Here is a 13,064-nt window from a genome sequence, read left to right as displayed (position 1 = left end):
AAGGTCTGTCCTGCTGTCTTTATAAGAAGAGGAAGGGACACCAGATCTCTTTGTCTGCGTGCACCCAGGGAAGGGGCTTTCTGAGAGCACCATGGGATAGAAGTGGCTGTCGGTCAGCCTCAAAGAAGGTCTTGTCAGAAACCAGCTCTGGCATCCTGATCTTCCAGCTTCCACAGCCATGAGGAAATGGGTATCTTTTGTTTAAGTCTCTAGGTCTTACATACCTTATGATGCTTCTAAAGTGACGACTGGGTTTGTCAGTGATCTCTTGTTTGAATGCATCCTTCACAAATAACCTGTAGCTGGAGAGGACGATCTTATATTCTGAGGACTAGACCCCACAGTCAACTATCACATCATTATGGCCCTGTAAGTTTACATTTGAGCCTTTTCTAGTGGCTTAAAAACAAACTTAATTCCCGGGGATTGTAGTTCAGTTGATAGAGTGCTTGCCTAGCATGTAGGAAACCCCGGGTTCCATCCTAAGCAGAAAACCAGGCACAGTAGTGCATGTCCATAATCCTAGCATCAGTGAAGTAGACGCAGGAGGATGAGAAATCCAAAAGCATCCTTGCTGTGTGGAGAGGTCAAGGTCATCCAGTGAGACAGGAGAATGTCTCAAACCATGACACCCCCCTTCCATCTGACTTATCTCTGGTGCCTTCTGGAGAATCCCTCGGTAGGCACCTGGGGGATTATGTTAGGAGCAGAAGGATGCACTGGTTTGGAGAGGAGTAGTCTAGGCTCAGAAAGTCTTCCTATTCAAAGGCTGAGTGGTCTTGGGCAAGAGGTTGACCCTCTTTGAGTACCAACTACCTTCATGTACCCAGGAAAATAACCTCCATCTTGGAGGGCTTTTATGACATGACATACAAAGAGAGCCTTATGTTTTCCTAATGATAAATCAGGGCCTTAATAGATTTATATATGTACACACACACACACACTTTTTTTTGTCTGAAGCAAATCTAATCTGTAAAAATCCACCCATGTTCTCTCTGACCAAGAGCAGGGATTATTTTAATTATTTAAGGGCCTGTTATTTCCCCAGGCTTAACCCTGGGTCCTTTAAGTGGCAGCTACACATGTGGGTTGCCATGCTTGTTTAGGAACCATTAGCTACTTGACAGTGACGTTAGTAGGAAGAGAGAAAGAGCAGGACCCGCGTCATTGAAAGCCGGTGCCAGGAGCCACAGGCTGCTAAGAGCCAAATGCGACGTAAGAAAAGAAACAGATTTGAAAGACTCACCCAAGGAAAACAATTCGTTTATAAATACCCATCTCACTCTTTTTCCCAGGATCCCGTCCTCCCGTCGTTCAAAGCAAGCTATGAATGCAGAGCAGCCTGCCCCAGACGTCTTCCCCTAAACTTTACAAGCGCAGTGACAGGTGATTGGAACGGGCCTCCCCCATGTAAGGTGCCAAGGTTGTAATTGCTAATTCTTCTGGCTGTAATTTATCCTGCTGTCCCTCTGGGTAGCTAAACAGCTCTGATCACGAGTTGCCCAATCGGCTTATAAGTCTTCTTGATGAATCACTCTCATTCTCACGCTCCTTTCTCCCGGCTGCGGTAATTCTTGACAACTGCCTTACAGCTCCTATCTCCTGTGGCTGCAGAGGGGAAGGAAGAGCCATCTATTAGGAGGCACACAGGGAGAGGAGCGAGCTCCTGGTGTTGGGGGATGGTAGGTGGAGGGCAACACTCTTTCCTCAGGATGGAGAAGATGGTGGCAGAGTCTGCGCTCAGTGACCTCGAGGGCATGAGGCACACCTTGTTTGAGATCATGTGTATGTGTGTGCGTGTGTGTGTGTGTGTGTATGTGTGTGTGGTGTTCCTGCATGCATGTATGTTGTGTTATATGTGGGCCAGAGGTCAACCTCAGTTACCCAGGATCCACCTATTTCCACTTCCCTAGCATTAAATTCCCTAGCGTTGGCATTAAAGGTATGTGTCCCCATCCCATGCCCACAAACCCGTTTTTAGTACAACCATCCAGATTTTTTTATTTTAAAATGTAGGTTCTGGGGTGGAACATATGTCCTCATACTTACAAGATAAACACTTACTGACTAACCTATCTCCTCAGCTCCTATGTTGGGTTATTTTGAGGCAAGGTCTCAGATAGCCCAGGCTGTCACTGAACTCTATGTAGCTGAGGATGGCCTTGAATCTGGATCCTTTTGCTCCCATCTCTCAAGCGTTGGGATTGCAGGTGTGTCTCACTGTGTCTGGATGATTTGGGGTATTTGAATCAAGGCAAGTTCTGCATCTTCATTAAGAAATCATTACGTGCTGATTGGTGAGCGTATTGCTCAGATGAACCAGGGCAGTACCAGAGAGCCCAAGAGTGCTCCGGGACTGTAGGTCTCATCTCTGTCCTGTGTTAGACGCGTCCCCCAGGCCCCCTCAGTCTTGTGAAGCACAAGGCTGCTTCTCACCTATGAGATAAGGTGGAAAGGAAGTGGGTCTCCAGGGCTAAGGCTGGATAAGCTCTTTTCCCATCTGACAGCAGAGAGGAGAAGCTAAAACCTGGAGGAGAGTGGAGCCACAAGATGGGAGGATCCTGGGTCCCTGAATGACTTCATGAACACTGCCTTACAGTGGGGGAAGGATAGACATTTATGGCGCTGTCACTCAGACTGCAGGGCTGATCGTTAGGGAAGTCAGCCTCCTCTGCCTCATACAGACAGTGCTTTAAGTGAACTCAGATTCTCCAACTTAAGGAATCAACAAGTGGCAGGCTGATGGGGGCTAGCAAGATGGAATTTACTAACCAGACTGTATTTTGGAATGCATTTTCGACAGTTGTGTGAAAATTCAGAGTATAATTTGGAGAACAATGGATACATGGGGTCTTAATTTTTAGTTATGATAAGTTGTTCATGTTGGGAGTCAGAAGGAAAACACAATATTTCCCCAGGATTCTCCTTCCTCTTCCCTCTTCTCTACCAAACGCGTCTGACCTACAGAGTCCATCTCCCCAGCCCACACAGATGTCTCCTGCTCTCCACAAGTGGAGACCGCCATCACCCCTCTCAGATTCCTGCAATAGCTTCTGTCCCTTGCACACAGTCTCATCCCAACCCCATCGTTCAAAACAACGCCCTTTACATTCATCTATGTATTCACCGCACTCGGGTGCGATGACACGCACATGGAGGTCAGAGGGCAACTTGCGGGAGTCGGTTCTCTCCTACGGCGTGGATCCTGGGACTGAACTCTGACGGCCAGGCTTGGCAGCGAGCACCTCTCCCTGCTGAGCCAACCCCTCCATCTTTCTACAACGCAGACCAGGTCATATCCTCTCCCCAGGCTCGGTGCCCTTGACTCCACTCTGACTAGCTGTCTTTCCTGCCTGTTGCTCTGCATCCACCACCTGGAGGCGGCTCTGCTGAGGTTCTTATTTCAGGACCACGCACTGTACGTCCATTTCTCCTACCTTGGGCACCTTCTTCCAGGCTAGCTTTACCTTGCCTGTCACACCTGGCACTTACTGGCTGGCATGCACACTTCCCAATTTTAAGAAGAGGGGGGCAACTTTTTTTTTTTTCAGAGTTGGCCTAAGGCTGTGTCTCAGCTGATGAAACCTCCAGGTCCTGTTGCTGCCAAGCCAGTTACCAAGGCAACTTTCCCTCTGTGGGCCCCAGTTTCACCGTGAGTAAAAATGGCCTCTGTAGGCTTTTCAGTTCAGCATTTCAGGATTCTGTGATTTTTTTTAAACCACGAATACAGCTTGGTCATGTGAGGGAGATCAATACTCAGAGTTTTCCTGAGCTGTGTTTGTGAGCTACAATTCGTCAGGAGACTGTCTGCGGGGACGCATGTGCCTCACAGCCCCGCCTGATGCCAGAGAGAATTTATCGTTACGGAAAAGCTTATGGTGCAGGTTTAGTGAGTGCAGCGTCTAAGACACTCGTGACTCATTTATCAAGCAAACACAGCTTCCTTATTTAGACTTCAGGCAGTTGGCTGAGGTAAGATGTCCTCTTTGATTGACCCTGATGAGAAATAGACGTGATCAATTATGCCTCAAGACAGGCAGAAAGGTCACTGGCCAGTCGGTGTTCTTGTCTCTACTGCTGTCTACGCCTTATCTGGGCCTCTTACTTCAGGGTGGATGTGAGATGTGCTTCATGCCAGCCCGTGATCAGGCATGGGGGAGCTCTATCAGCACCAGACAAGCTTAGGTCCCAGTCCATGCCAGTACCTGACTGAAGCTGCCTTGCAAGCATCTCTGAGGGGTGAGGCTGAGGCAGTTTGTCTGTCCCAGTGGGTCAAGAAGACAAAGCGACAGAATCAGCTGAACCCAATGGAGACCTACCGCTGGGTTTAAGAAGCTCCACATGGTGAAAACTGGGTGGTTGGATATGGTGTTGACAGCCTCTTCTTATCAATTTCCTGCCCCCAGGCACACGGAGTCTAGTCTGTGATGACTGTACGCATCTGAAGAAAGCCCTCAATTGTCTCCTTTTCTTCTACTCCTGGTCATCTAGTTCCTGAAGAGTCACTTCTGGTTTCCAAGGGCCTCTGAGAACTTCCCACTCTCAATCTACCTCACATTCCGATGTCATGGCTATTTTCTAGTGAGTATTACAAACCTCACCTCTTCCAGGAAGCTTTTCTAGCTTGGCTTTCCACATTCCTTATTCTTGACTCTGATCATATTTCCCAGCTGATTATTGGGTACTATGCTACCACTGTGTGTGTGTGTGTGTGTGTGTGCGCGCGCACGCGCGCATGTGCCTGTATGTGCATGACATGTGTGCATGCATATGTGTATCGCCCCATGCCCAGAGGCCAGAAGAGAATGTTGACTGTCCTGCTCCATCACCCTTCACCTTATTTTCCTGAGACAGGGTCTCCCATTGAACCGGGGTTGGGCGGGTGGTCCGTAAGTCACACCAACCCTCCTGTCTCTACCCCTTCCTGAGACAGTGCTGGGGTAGGAGAGAGCATGTGACCGATTCCAGCGTTTTATGTGGGTTCTGGGGCATTTGCTCTCAGGTCCTAACAGCTGCACAGCAAGGGGCCTCCCATCTGAGCCACCTCCCAGCCCTGTCACTTTTCTATGACACAGCATCTTTCTGTCTTGCCAAAGGGCATGAGGCCCATGGGAACAGAGCTTTGAGGGTAGCTCTTTGTGACCCCCCTCCCCCTTTAGCCTGATGCAGGACACTCTGAAGGCACCCACTAAATGCTTGTTTTTTGACCATATACTAAAAGTTGATGGAATAAATGATTCTCCAGGGGAAAGTGCAAATCCTTAACCCAGTCTTTGGTTCTGGTTCTTTTGGTTGCCCCTGCTTCTACACGTCAACTTCTCTCTCCATTTTCTCATCCAGGCTTTCCTGTCTACGACACAGTCCTATCATTCTTTCCATGCCCTTTCTTGTCCATTCTCGATGCCTAGGGTTCCTTTCTTCTCATTTGCCATCAGTAGATGAGCATCCGTCCTTAAAGATGAAGTTAAACAGCCCCTCCACCTTAGCTCCTGCCAGTCTTCCCAAACCCCGCGAACTTGAGTTATCCTTCCTTTAGGCTCCCAGACCTCTGTGCCTTTTCTCTCCTGGACTTGCCACAAGGTCTTGAAAAAGTCAGGTCCCACATCACGGGCTTGCCGTACCAGATTCTAAGTGCCTAGGTGTGACGTCACATGTTATGCATGGATGAGTTCCCACAGTGTGCAGACACATGTTAAGCTGATGATGGTGGTTGGGTAGGTGAATGGATGGATGGGTGGGTGAAGAGATGGATGGTGGACCATGAATAAAGTCTTGCTGGGGATATGCATAAGGATGTAAGGGGAATACATGAATAGATTTGAAGCTAGGTGTAGTGATGAGCATCCAGGACTAGATCGGGTGTCACGTGAGGTGGTCAGTGTTCAGGAGAAAGTCAGAGAGGACCATGGAGTTCTAAGAGTGAGGCCCAGGAAAGAAAGACCTAGAGCAGTGGTGGCATGTGTCACATGTCATTAAGAGGACTAGGAGGGTCCTAGGGGCACTTGTCCTGGACAGCCACGAATCTATCATCTAAGAGGCAGTGGCTGCCATTGCCGTTATCCTCCAGTCTCACCCATGGTTCTTAGGTGCCAGTGTCCTCATGTGGGTTTCTCTCTGCTTGCACCAGAAATAAACCAAACGCTCAGCGAATCAAACAGGAAATGCAACGAAGCCCCACAGAAGTTCTTTTGATGAGCAGGGCTCTCCAGCTGAGTGTTTGTGGCAAATAGATTTTGTGTACGGGTATGCACGTGTGAGTGTGTTTGGTGTAGGGACTGTTAGCGCTTTTATCACAGTATTTATTTAGTACTTTACTATCTTGGAAGGGACCTTATTTATAAAAAGGCAGGTTCTCACCGTCTGGGGCAAGGTAGAGATTTTGCCTTTCTGTCAAAGAGGTGTGCTGATGATACTGGTCCACAGATGAAACTAAATGGTGCAGAAGTGGGAGCATCTGGTGACTGACCCTGGGGAAGTGATGGATGTTTTCTTTGAAGATAAAGATTATATGGATAGATGGCTACAGAATCATGAAATAATGGAAATGTTAGAATGTTTGAGAGGGACCAACGTTAACATCATAGTCCATCAAATCCAAGATGCTAACCAATTTAAGGCATTCTATATATTACCGAGAAACAAGTTCTCCACTGGGGTGAGAGGCCAGCCCTTGGAGAAGTTAAACCAGGTGGATGGAATAGTCTTTGTGAGGCTTTCACCTCTTCTTGCTCTGTGACTGCTAGATTGGCAGGAAGCTAAAACCACACAAGCTGTAGTTTTGTTTTCCAGGGAAGGTGCTGGAGGCAGCATTGAACTCCAGGCAGAGGAAGGATTCTTTGCCAGTTCTAGGCTCCAAAGGACCCCCTTTAGACTCCCATTTTCATTGTCCACAGCAGGTTGAACCCATGGGGATGAATCTAGTATCCCACAGAAATACATTTCTACCAAAAAACCTCCAGTCCATGCTCTGGGCCCGTTACTTATCTGATTTTCTATTCAGGACGTTTTCTCCCCTTTCTATTCAGGAAATTCGTAAGTTAAATTGAATCCCAGGTGGCACTCCGAGCCTCTCTGCCCTTGGCCTCTCTTGCCCAGAATCCAAAGCACAGCACTAACTTTGACTTCGCTAACTCTCGTCTCCTCTGTGATAAATGGTGGAATTAATTGAACAGCAGGGTTGGATCACCCAGGGCAGTGTGCTCGGCCCGGGCTGTATCAGATTACCTGGAGATGTTTTTAGACACTGCTGGAACTCGGTGCTCACCCCAGAGACCAGGATCCAGTCATTTTGCCTGGACTACAGTATTGGAATTTCTCAAAAGCTCCTGAAGGGTTCAACTCCTGCAGCTGGACTGAGAATCATGCATTTGTCCACACTATCAAGGGAACTGAGGTCATCAAGACTGAGGGATTTGTGTCTGGTCACACAGTTGGCTTGCAGAGGCAGGGCTGGGCTTCAGGTTTTGGAATATTGCTACAGTCTTTATTTAAAGTTCTAGGCAGTCCATCTCACGGGTCTTTATTGTAGGCATAGGTAGCCACACCAACATGTCCAAAGACACACAGTGAGTGCCACACCCCTGCCATAAATTTACTCTGTATGAAAAAATACAGGCAGACGCCAACAATGGAACTTGAAGAGGAACTGAAGGAAAAGGGCTGTGTTAACAATGATAGCATGGACGCTCTGGTAAGAGTTTGGGGTAGGGGTGGGAAAGGTAACCCTTTTCTTGCTCAGATATAAGATTCAACCTCCTTTGGGGAATGGGCATACTGACATGGTTCACATGCCTGCTACCCCAGTCTCTAGCTATGCTGGAGGTCTCAGGGATCCCTTTCTTATGACCACATCTGACAGCCTGATGTTTCCTTAGCCAAGTGCTGGGGGCTCAGGGACAGCTGGGGGCTCGGAGACAGGTGGGGACTCAGGGACAGGTGGGGGCTTACCGACAGCTGGGGGCTCAGAGACAGGTGGGGGCTCAGGGACAGGTGAGGGCTGGGGACAGGTGGAAGCTCAGGGATAGTGGGGACTAGGGACAGGTGGGAGCGCAGGGGCATCTGGGAGCTCAGGGATGGCTGGGGGCTTGGGGACAGGTGGGGACTCAGGGGCAGGTGGCCTGGGCTGCTCTATGAAGCTTACCTGACAGCAGGAACAGATGATGTAACAGGGGGAGAGGTGGCCTCCAGGAAGAGATCAATGCTTGATAGAGACATATGGAGGTTGGGGCGGGGGATACACTCAGCATAAAATACATACTCATATGAAAAGTTAAAAGAAAGAAGATTTCAAAACCAAGAATTTGTGTGTCAGGTGACCAGGTAGTAAGGATTCTGTCCCTCAACCCTGTCCTTAATGAGATTCTTCAAAGACACAGCAAGGAGAAAGCACATTTCTTGGTATTCCTTTGGATATTACTGAGTAATTAAACATTGGAATAGGTACTCCTGGAATATTACTGTTTTAAAAAGTGCCCTGCTTTGGACAGTAAAACCTAACATTTCGTAGCTTCAGTGAGAAAGAAGAGATGAACTGAGGAATGGGAACACCCTAGGCAGGTGCGCTGCTGTCACGGGGCGGGAGGCTGCAGGCTGCAGAACGATCCCACCAGTTGTCACCTATGGCACCTACTAAAAATGCTGGTCATGGGGTGGGGGTGGCTCCAGCTACCTTGTACTTTGGTCTCTGGCTTCCAAAGTGACTTTTTGATACCAGGCTCTGCAGACAGCTGGTTTTGAGTGTTTTAGGTAGAAAGGGAGGGAAACAGAGACATATAGGGGCTAAGGAGTGGCTGTCAGCTGCCAAACTCAGAGCTCTGGTCCTGAATAGCAAATGGATCTGATGTTCCTCTTCAACCATCCAGGAGCCCTCTAGTTATGGAGGTACCCACATCCATGGAGGCCTGTGTGAAAGGCTATCTGCTGGGCCTACTGTCCGACAGCCTGGTATAATGAGTGTGTATTGGGTCCAGCAAGAGGCATTTAGTGACATCTAGCTGGTTCTGACACATTCTGGCACCCTAAATATTAAGCGCCTCCAGACTCTTAAAATATTAGCTGCTTTTATACCAGGCTGGCCTTCAACTCCCTATGTAACTGAGGATGCCCTTGAATTTATGTCTCCATTTCCTGAAAGCTGGGGTTATGGGCAAATGCTATCACACTTGATTTACATGATATTGGAGAGGGGTTTCCAGGGCTTCTGGCATACTAGGCCAGTATGTTATCAGCTGGGCTACAGGGTTGGGCCTGGTTAATACTGGATAAGAGAAAGTTTATTTTCAATCAAGGGTCCAGTGGCTCTCCAGAGACCTGCAGGGCTGGGTCTGATCCATGCTCTGACCTCTAGGGCTGGTGTCTGGAGATTGCTGAGGCTGGACATCAGCAGGGCATGGCTGGAGGTCCTCAGTGTTTAGACAGGCCAGCCATGGAGCCCCAGGCTAGTCGGGCTCCAGCAGTCTCTGCTAGGCGTAGCTTTATCTAGCACCTGAAGAGAGGGCCTTTGGAAGGACGGCAGGAGCTGACTGGGGAAGCGGCACTGAGAATGGGAAGTTGTGTGTGTGTTTCCAGGAGAAGTTAAGGACATGTCACTTTTTAGAAAGTAGACTTTGGAGGGACTACCTACAAAAACGTTGTAGTAAATTATGAGGGGATGCACTCTGCATAGCCAAGTAACCCACTGCCCTGTGAACCATAAGCAATGACAAGTTCACTCCAACTAGGAAATCTTAGTTGTGATCTTATCAGGGATGGGGGAAAAAAATCCCAAGGATCTTTATACACATAACCTTTACACACACAATGGAAGCTTGTTTATCTCCCCCTCCCCCATCATTCCTAGAAACCTCTGGCGGCCAGAAAACCAAAGCTCAGAGGCCGGAGGCTGGGAGACCTGGAGCTGGAACCCTTTCTAGAAGCTCAGAGGTGTGGCAGATGAGAAAGCCTGGGAGGTTGTTTAGGAAGTCTGGTGGTGGCTTCCATATGCTGTGATTTGTCTCCAAGAACACCTGCTACGCTCTTGGAGTGAATGCAGACATCTTCCCTTCCCCGAGCACATGCGCTATCGAGAACTGTTTATTCTGCCCTTCTGAGGAGTAGGGAAACATATATTTGCTTCTTGCTCTCTTTAGTTTGATGAAACCCAAGCAACCCTGTTTCTCTCTCTGTGTGTGTCTCTCTTCCTCCTTCCCTCCCTTTCTTCCCTCCCCCCGCCGCGCTCAGGATTTATTTATTTTGTATGTATGTGTATTTGCCTATATGAATTTAAGTGCACAACCTGCATGCAGGAGCCCAAGGAGGCCACAAGGGGGCATTGATCCTCTGGAACTGCAGCAATAGGTAGTTGTGAACAGTCGTGAGGGTGACCTGAACCACTCTCCAGTCCCCACCCCATGTCATTTTTCTCCTGTTTGTGGTTTTCTTCTGTGTAGTCACCATCTATCTGACACTGGTCCCTAACTATATTTATACATAAAAGTCTTTGGGGAAAATACATTCTATAATTTTCAGGGTCATTACGACTGCCCATTTGCTTTGAACTAGTAGTTTATCATTCTAGGAACTAGCCAAAGACAGGAATTAAAGTTAGCTAAGAAAATATTCTCACAGCCTCGTGCACAAAGTTGCACAAAGTATTACCTACAAGAGCAAAGACAGATAAAGCAATTTGAATATTTGACAGTAGAGGGACAATAAGTCAACGATATATCTGTTTGACCAAAATCTCATGTGGTCATTAAAATGATGGGTATGGAGCATGTGTAAAAGCAGAAAAGCTTTCAACACAGCAAAATGACCCTAGTTTGAGCTGTACTGTTACAACTCTAGAAGCTCCCCATATTACTTTTGACGATATCTGAAAAACATCCTCTAAAGTGCCCAACTCAGTGTGTTTTCATAGTTAAAATTTTATTGCCTGCCATCCTTCCTTCCTTCTTCCCTCCCTCTTTCTTTCTTTCTTTCTTTCTTTCTTTCTTTCTTTCTTTCTTCCTTCCTTCCTTCCTTCCTTCCTTCCTTCCTTCCTTTCTTTCTTCCTTTCTTTCTTTCTTCCCCTCTCTCTCTTTCTTCCCTTCTCTCTCTCTCTCTCTCTCTCTCTCTCTCTCTCTCTCTCTCTCTCTCTCTCTCCCCTTTCTTCCCTTACACATGTACGAGCCATCTATATGTGTGGCTGTCAGAGGACAACTGTTGGAATCAGTTCCTTCTCTTCTACCACATTAAGTCCCAGTGATCAAACTCAGGCCACTGCGCTTGGCAGCAAGCACCTTTACCCCCCAAGCCATCTGGCTAACCATTTTCTGTCTTTTCAACACAGGACAAAGTATTGATGTGATCTCATTTATGAGATGGAAGCATGAGAAATCCTCTGCAGGAGCCCGTGGGAAGTGGTGAGGACCGTGACCTAGAGACAGACCCTGGGCTTCACTTAGAGCCCAGTCAATTGGAAGGTCTGTGGCCTGGGGCAGGGCACGAGGTTGCCTGAGAGTCAGTTTTCCTTAACTGGAAATGGGAACACATCACCCTAATGGACAGAGCTGTTTTTGGGGGGTGGGTAGAGATGTCAAATTAGTTTCCCAAAGGCACTGGCACCTTGCAGAGGCTTCATATCCGTCACGAAGGACTCACTGAATGTCCTTAGTCAAGTGATACCCGGGGAGGACGAGGAGCACTGTTGCTCTTCAGCGTCCAGTTAGGGCCAAGGCATATTCTGTGTGCGCCTGCTGCAGAAGTGGTGACAAGGGAATGGCTTCTGTGGCATTCATGGTGTCAGTCTCCCAGGGGCGCACAGGCCGAGGCAGGAGAACAGGAAACGAAGAGCAATCAAGATGCACAATGGAAAGAATAAAAAGTGGAATAAAATGGGAAAAAAATCAATCTACCAGATTTTTAAGGCTCTTTAAAAAAATTTTAAATTCCATTTAGCCCTCACAACAGTCCTTTGGAATGGAATGTCATTTGTCCTGTGTTGACAGTTAGGGTCGGAGCTAGAAGACTCCTGTGTGAGGCCCCACTGTAGAAGGAGGCTGAGCTGACTCTGTCTCAGGCTTGGGATACTGAGTCACAGGCAAAGCCATGAAGTGCTCTTTCTGACCCTGGGCCTCTCACCGTGGTGGCCTGACAGGCGACCTTTCCAGTCAGATTTGCTCTAGGGTAATGGAAACACTCCTTTTCTAGGTGAAGACAAAAGGTGGTTTTATGGCCATGGGTAGAAAAGAACTCTTGGGCTGGAGAGCCTTTAGGAACTTGAAGCACATCCCAGACAGAGTTAAACCCATGGACCCTGGGGGACAAACAGGGTGGCTGTCTCTGCTGAGGGACTCTAATGCTGGCATCTGTGGTGGATCAGCAGGCACCAAGGCCTCTGAGCTGACAAACATAACACAGCTGGTTAGGTCAGGCTGGGAATGCAGGAGACGCAGCTGGTTAGGTCTGAAGGCAGCTGGTTAGGACAGGCTGGGAACACCGGAGAAAGGAGCTGGTTAGGTCAGAAGGCAGTTGGTTAGGTCAGGCTGGAACACGGGAGAAGGCAGCTGGTCAGGTCAGGCTGGAACATTGGAGGAGGCACCAAGCTGCATGCTATGTTGGCTGGAGCACGGAAGATGCCTTCTTGAGCCTTTTGAGGACATGTAATACTGTTTTAGTTTCCTTTCTGTGGCTGTGATAAATATCCAAGCCAAAAGCAACTTGGGGGAAAAAAGGGCTTATGAGAATTTGTATTCCAGGTTACAGTCCATTATCTAGGGGAAGTTGAAGCAGGAATTTAAGAATTACACCCACAGCAAAGAGAGAATAATCACACAAATGAATCCTCGCTTGCTTCTTAGTAGTCAGCTAGCTTTCTCTCCTCTTCTACTGTTCAGGACTCCCCGCCTAAGGAATGGCACTACCCATAATGGGCAGGGTCTTCCTACATTTAATGAACAACGAAGATAATCTTCCCCAGACGTGCCTACAGGCCAACCTGATCTAGAAAACTCCTCATTAAGATTCTCTTCTCAGGTGTGATTCTAGGCTATGTCAAGCTGACAGTCAAAACTAACCAACACAGACAAATAAGTATTGGAGAT

General features: G+C 48.0%; 1 protein-coding gene across 3 annotated transcripts in view; it reads right to left on the bottom strand.

Annotated features, from left to right (window-relative positions):
• Asic2 (acid sensing ion channel subunit 2) overlaps positions 1-13,064 on the bottom strand; it is a 1,092,647-nt gene that overhangs the window by 37,738 nt on the left and 1,041,845 nt on the right. The window lies entirely within an intron of this gene.

Source organism: Myodes glareolus, chromosome 9 (genome assembly GCF_982192425.1).
Source record: "Myodes glareolus chromosome 9, mMyoGla1.1, whole genome shotgun sequence".
NCBI classification, from domain to species: Eukaryota; Metazoa; Chordata; class Mammalia; order Rodentia; family Cricetidae; genus Myodes; species Myodes glareolus.
This window is presented reverse-complemented; position numbering and strand designations above follow the sequence as displayed.